Source organism: Mus pahari, chromosome 7 (genome assembly GCF_900095145.1).
Source record: "Mus pahari chromosome 7, PAHARI_EIJ_v1.1, whole genome shotgun sequence".
Classification (NCBI taxonomy): domain Eukaryota; kingdom Metazoa; phylum Chordata; class Mammalia; order Rodentia; family Muridae; genus Mus; species Mus pahari.
The window spans coordinates 105260681-105267537 of NC_034596.1; the positions used below are offsets into that span (position 1 = coordinate 105260681).

General features: G+C 45.5%; 1 protein-coding gene across 7 annotated transcripts in view; it reads left to right on the forward strand.

Moving 5' to 3' along the window:
• Traf3 (TNF receptor associated factor 3) overlaps positions 1-6857 on the forward strand; it is a 102108-nt gene that overhangs the window by 66108 nt on the left and 29143 nt on the right. The gene's annotated exons all lie outside the window — the stretch shown is intronic.

The window sequence follows — 6857 nt, forward strand, 5'->3', positions numbered from 1 at the left end:
ACTCACTTTGTAGATCAGGCTGGCCTAGAACTCAGAAATTCGCCTGCCTCTGCCTCCCAAGAGCTGGGATTAAAGGCGTGCGCCACCACACCCGGCTGTCTTGTTTTTTAAAAAATCCCAAACATTTGGTTTTACCAGTAAAGACTCTGGAACCAAATGCTGGGATGAAAGCCTGCTCTCTCAGAAAGGCAGAGAAGCACCCAGCTGACCTTCCTCCTCAGCTGACACCCCAAAAGGAAAAGCCCACTGCCCTTCTCCAGGCCTTCACTAAGCCCTCAACCAACTGTCCTTCCCTGCTCCTTCCTGAGTGTCTGTCAGTTCTCCTGACTTCCTCCTAACTTCTCTGGTTCTTTTCCTTATGTTCACTTTCTGTCAACTAGGTGCTTGCTCCGCCTCTCGTCCTGTGGTTGACTTTATTTAGTCCTATTTACAACAAACAGAAAGCTCTTGTATTAAAGGTGTATCCTAGAGTGAGCTGTGCCACAACTAGAAACAGGGTTTTTCAGGAAATAACACAGTTTGGGGGTTTATAATGTGATCACATATCCTGCGGCACTGTTCCACATTCTTCCTCTGGCTTCTGCAACACTGGTCCCTGTCAGAAGCCTAAAGGTGGCTCTGGGAGTCTCGAGGGAGTGAGGTGAATCCTGACAGACCTGTGTGCTCCTAGTATTCTGTGCCTTTTGTGGTAGATTGCTGCAAGGCTTTTGTTAATATGCTTGGTATAGCTTTTTCTTTTTCTTTTTTAAAATCTGTTTGCTTTTCTTTGGCATTTTACAAAAACAAAGACCTGCAATTGTAATCTTTAATTGTTTATGTAAAGCACAACATGCCATACGTAGAAAGAGAAAGATTATTCATCATTTCCTTGGTCAAATGGCCCCCATAGACTCATATTTTAATGCTTTGGGAATGCCATTAGGAGGTGTGACCTTGTTTTAATGGATGTGGCCTTGGAAGAAGTGTGTCATTGAGGGTGAACTTTAGCTTTTAAATGCCCTAGCCAGGCCAAGTGGTTTGATCTCTTTTTGATGTCTTTGGAACCAAATGTAGAACTCTCAGCTACCTCTCCAGCCCCATGTCTGCTTGTGTGCCGCCATTCTCCCACCTTAGGACTAAACCTCTGAACCTGTAAGCCAGCTTCAATTAAATGCTTTCTTTTTTAAGAGTTGCTATGGCCATGGAGTCTCTTCAGAGCAATAGAAACCCTAACTAAAACAGACCTTGAACCAGGAGCCGGGTATTACTGTGACAGGTCAGACCATGTGGTTTCTCCTTGGCAGAATGTGGACTTTGGGTCTTTGGATTAAGAAAACAGTTGGATGCTTTACGTGAGGCTTAATGGACTATACTGTTAGGAGCATGGAGACAGTGGTGCTGAGACTAATGTAGATTATGATGGCCTGGCTCAAGAGGTTTCAGAGAAGAATATTAGTATGTAGCCTAGAGAGCATTCTTGTAATATTTTGACACTTTCTGGCCACTTCTCCCCACCCCACCCCAAATCTTTCTGAGGCTAAATTAAAGAATTACGGATTAACAGCTTTGGCAGAGGAAATTTCCAGATGGCCTAGTATTGACTGTGTTGCTTGGTTATTCATGGACATGCTTATGCAGATTTATAACGAAAAGGAGCCAGCTGAGTAAGGAAAAAATACAAAATGTACAGTTTGAGGAGACAAGGAGCACCAGGAAGTGTGGAGTCAAGTCCTCTGTTCACGGAGACAAACAAAGGAAAGGAAGGCGTGCTAAACTGAATAAAAGGATGTGCTGCCTTAGGACAGGGAGTGGTGGCCTTTAAATCCCAGCACTGATGGAAGCTGAGATAGGTGGATCTCTGAGCTGAAGGCCAACCTGGTCTATAGATTTAGTTCCAAGACAGCCTAGCTTGGGCGGTAAAGGAAATGGTCGGAAAAAAAAAAAGCTGATGAAAGTGTATTTGAACAAGGGGTCGTGTTCCAGCACAAGCAAACACTAGAACATGACAGCTTTGGTCATGTGGTTCTGGCTTTAGAGTCAAAAATACAAGAAATGGGTTATGGAATCTCCCTCTACAACTAAGGAAAGTTGTAGAGGCCAGGTCTGCGTCAGGGGTGTCCCTGCATGAAGATCTAGAGAGGCCATTGTGTGAAGCTGTGAAGGTGAAGCCTGGATTGCCTTGGGGACCCCAAGATGCTGGAGAGGCCAGAATCATGGGGTACTTACCAAGGACAGCTGCAGACTGGGTATGGAGTCAGCCCAGGAGAGAGAAGTATGTTTCAGTCTACAAACCTGAACCAAGTTGGAGATTCGAACATGGAGATACAGAGTGTGGAGTTTTTCCAGCTGGTTTTTGGTCTTGCTTTAGTCTACTATTTCCTCATTGTGTTCCTTTCCTCCCTTTTGGAATGAGAAGATATATTCTACACTGTTACATGTTGTAAGTGTGTGGTCTGCTTTTTGATTTTGATTGTATGAGGATTACAGTTAAGAGATTGCCATGAGTCTCAGAAGAGATGTTGGACTTTTAAACAGGGTTGATACTAATGGACTATTTGAAGTTGTACTGAATGCATTTCTGCCTTATGATACAGCTTCAAGCCTATGGGGGCCAGGGAGTGAATGTGATGGTTTGAATAGGATGGTCCCCATAGACTCATATGTAGGCATAATGTTTTGTAAGCTGTGTAAAGATTACCCTGGGGTTATTCAAATTCAGATTTCTCTGTCCTCATATCTTGTTTCAGTCCAGACACAGCATTGTAATGCTTACACCAAGAATCTCTTGTCTCAAGTTTGTGTAAATAGTTCTTACCATTTATTCTCTGGCCTTGTCAATAACTACCAATCACGCAATAAATAGCTGGGCAGAATAGAGAATAGGGTGAACATCCACAAGTGAGAGGAAGGAGAGAGGGAGGGTCAGAACCATGGGGAGAATGGAGGGGTTGGAGTGATGAAGGCGGGGTCTGAAGAGCCTGATCAATAATAGTATGCAAGTATCATGGGATGGGGCTGGAAGGTAGCCAGATTACCATAGAAGTTTAAGATATATCATTTAAAAGATTTATTTATTTATTTTATGTATATGAGTACACTGTAACTGTATAGATGGTTGTGAGCCATCATGTGGTTCCTGAGAATTGAACTCAGGACCTCTGCTCGCTCCAGCCCTGCTCGCTCCAGCCCTGCTCGCTCCAGCCCAAAGATTATTATATGTATGTACACTGTAGCTGTCTTCAGATACACCAGAAAAGGGCATCAGATCTCATTACGGATGGTTGTGAGCCACCATGTGGTTGCTGGGATTTGAACTCAGGACCTTCGGAACAGCAGTCAGTGCCCTTAATGGCTGAGTCATCTCTCCAGTCCCAACTCATATATTTTAATGCTTAGGGAGTGGCACTAGGAGGTGTGACCTTGTTGGAGTGGGTGTGGCCTTGTTGGAGAAAGTGTATCACTCACTAGGAGTGTCCTTTAGAGTTCAAATGTCCAAGACAGAACCATTTGCTCTTTCTGCTGCCTTGGATCCAGATTTAGAATTCAGCTACCCCGACAGCACTATGTCTGCGTGAGTGCTACCATGCTTCCTGCCATGAGGGTAATAGACTAAACCTCTGAACTTGTAAGCAAGCCCTAATCAAATGCTTTCATTTATGAAAGAAGTTGCTGTGGTCTGTTCATAGCAATAGAAACCGTAACTAAGACATTTAGAAACAGAAACTCAGTTACCCTTATCTCCTTCCTAAGACCCTTACTTGACATAGCTTCCTGAGCGCTATAGAGCAGAGCATCAGACCAAAGCTATGAGGAGCTGAAATCTTTGATGGTTCTCACATTGCACAAAATTAGATCAGTTATTAAAGTCTTCTATTCCTGAAGTCAGTTTGTCACAGAAAATGTTTGAGGTGAGTGGCTGTGAATGGCTCATGCCTCGCATTTATTAACTCAGTAAGTATGCACTGAGCCCTCGCTGCCTGTTTGGACCTGCTCTGAACACGTGGGGGTTATCAGTCAACTGAAGAGATCCAAATTCCATCCCCTGTGCACGTCTGCTGTTCTCTAGTGGGAACAAGCACACAGAGGATTGCTGGGAGCTCCTTCAGAGGAAGGAGGGAACATTGTGAAGTTGGCTGTTAGGGATACTGGAGTGTCCCCAGGACATAGAATGGTTTGTAGCGGGCAGCCAGTGATCCCTGCAGACCTTCCGTGAAGGACATTTCCACACATAGCTCAGAAGGGCAAGCCATCATTCCTGTGAACAAGCTCCTCAAAGGCAGACTGCAAGCCGTCACTGGTCCCTTGAAGTCGTCTTGAAAACTGACTTACACGTCCATAGATTTCGCATAAGGCTTCTTCACGTTACCACAGCAGCATTCTCTTTTATCAAAGCTCACTCAGGTGCAGCTAGACCATCAGCTCATTTATTGGTCTGATGTTGACAGCCATTTTTTGTATAGCCCTAGCCATGAAACGTTTTTTCTCAGAAAGAACAGCAGAAAGCAGTACGTGAGCAGGGCTCCGGGAAGAGAAAGACTCGGCTCTGCCCCAGCCTTCCCCTGAGTCCTTGTACCTGCTCTGCCTCTGCTCTGTGGGGTGCTTGGCCCTAGTTCATAGCTCTGAGGCCTATACTGGCAAGAGAAGTAAGGGGGACCCTGGAGGTGGGTGCCCCAGATACTGTGAGCTGACCTGGGGATCTGGCCTGTTTGGGTTTGGAGGGTGTTATTTGTATGTTTTTTATTTGTTTTTGAGATGGTTTTCATGGATCCCAAACTCATTATGTCTGTGAGGCTGACCTTGAACTACTGATCTCCAGCCTTTGCCTTCCGAGTGCTAGGAGTGCAGGTGTCACCATGACCCATTTTATTTGATAATAGGGATCAAGTCCAGGCCAACTTTCTACCAACTGAACTGTATTCGTGTCCCAGTGAAACCCAGATATTTTTTTTTTCTTCAAAACAGGGTTTCTCTGTATAGCCCTGGCTGTCCTGGAACTCACTCTGTAGACCAGGTTGGCCTCGAACTCAGAAATTCGCCTGCCTCTGCCTCCCAAGTGCTGGGATTAAAGGCGTGCACCACCACACCCGGCCAGACATTTTTTTTAATTAGATATTTTATTTACATTTCAAATGTTTTCCCCTCCGAAAATCCCCTATCCCTTCTTCCTTTCCTCCTGCTCACCAACCCACCCACTCCCGCTTCCTGGCCCTGGTAGTCCTCTCTAATGGGGCATAGAGCCTGCACAGGACCAAGGGCCTCTCCTCCCATTGATGACTGAGTAGGCCATCCAGACATTTTTTTAAGGAGGAAAAATAAATTGGGCTATAGTGTATTTTTAAAGAGAGCTGGTAACTTTTGACAGAGAATGTTTAGTTAGCAGATCCCTGGCATGGGGAGGAAAAGGATTGGCAGTGTAAAGGCAGGAAAGTAAACTTTGTATTTCTAAGGCCACCACAGGTGTCTTTCTCTGACCCGCTGAGGTGCTGAGTAGGCGGATGGGCCTGTGCAAGCTGAACTCAGACCAAGTATATCAGTGCCTGTGTGCTGGAGCTACCCAGAGAGGTCTCTCTCAGAGCAGGAGTGTGGCCAGTCCAGCAAAAATGTCTCTGAGATCGCAACTGTCCATCATTCGAAATTCCTTGCTTTAAAACTTAACCCTTGGGGCTAGAGAGATGGCTCAGTGGTTATGAGCATTGACTGTTCTTCCAGAGGTCCTGAGTTCAATTCCCAGCAACCACATGGTGGCTCACAACCATCTGTAATGGGATCCGATGCCCTCCTCTGGTGTATCTGGAGTGTATTCATATACATACATACATACATACATACATACATACATACATACATACATACCAGCCTTTCTGCCACTGTCTGAGCTCATTCCATCTGTGCTGTCAGCAAGTGCTGGCAAATACTGAAGGTGATAATCACCTTAAATAAGAGTTAATGAGTATTTATTGATGCTAGCTATAATTTTCCTTAAAGTCAGTTTTTCCTTAGGAACCTAGTCAGCTGCTTTATGTTGTTGCTTATTTTTGCTTACTTGCCCTTAAGGCTCAGCCAATGGAACTGCCTGGTATGGGATCCTTATGGCTCATCTGGGGAGTGCTCTCATTGCTCATCATGGGACTTGCAGGTGGAAGGCAGAGAAACTGGTAGCCAGGTGTGGGAAGTGAACCTGCCCAGGGGTTCAGGAGACCCATCCAGTCCCATGTCCCTCTGACAGGCCTGACCTTTATACCTGCCTGTCCCTCAGCCCCACGAAGCCTGTGTTCCCCACGGGCTCCAGGTGACAATACCATGACTCTGTTTTGTATAGGCTGACTCAGGGCACTCCAGGCTTGGTAAACTAAGGGCAAAAACAATGAATGGCCTTTCATCCTGCGGGCACACTCAGACATGACTGCTGCACTCATCTGCTGTAAGTGCTACTGCTGGGACAAGAGATGGTGTTCTAGACACAGGCCCAAGCTGGTCTAAAACAGTATGCTGGGAGTTATGGTCAGGGAGCTAATCAGAAGATGAAGCTGACCAAACATGGCTACTGCTAGGGTGAAGAGATGGCTCAGTGGTTAAGAGCCTACAGTTCTTGCAGAGGACCCAAGTTTGACACCCATATTAGGTAGGTTACAACCACTTGTAACTCCAGCTCTAGAGGATCTGATGCCTTTTGCTTCCAAGGGTGTCTGCATTAATGTGTGTCTCCACATGTAGATCACACACACACTCAATTAAAAACAAAATGAATCTTAACAACAATAGCTATTGCTTTGACCAAATCATTGCAATGAAGTTCTGGCACAGAAAAATACTCTGGGGCTGGAGAGATGGCTCAGTGGTTAAAAGCACTGACTGCTCTTCCAGACGTCCTGAGTTCA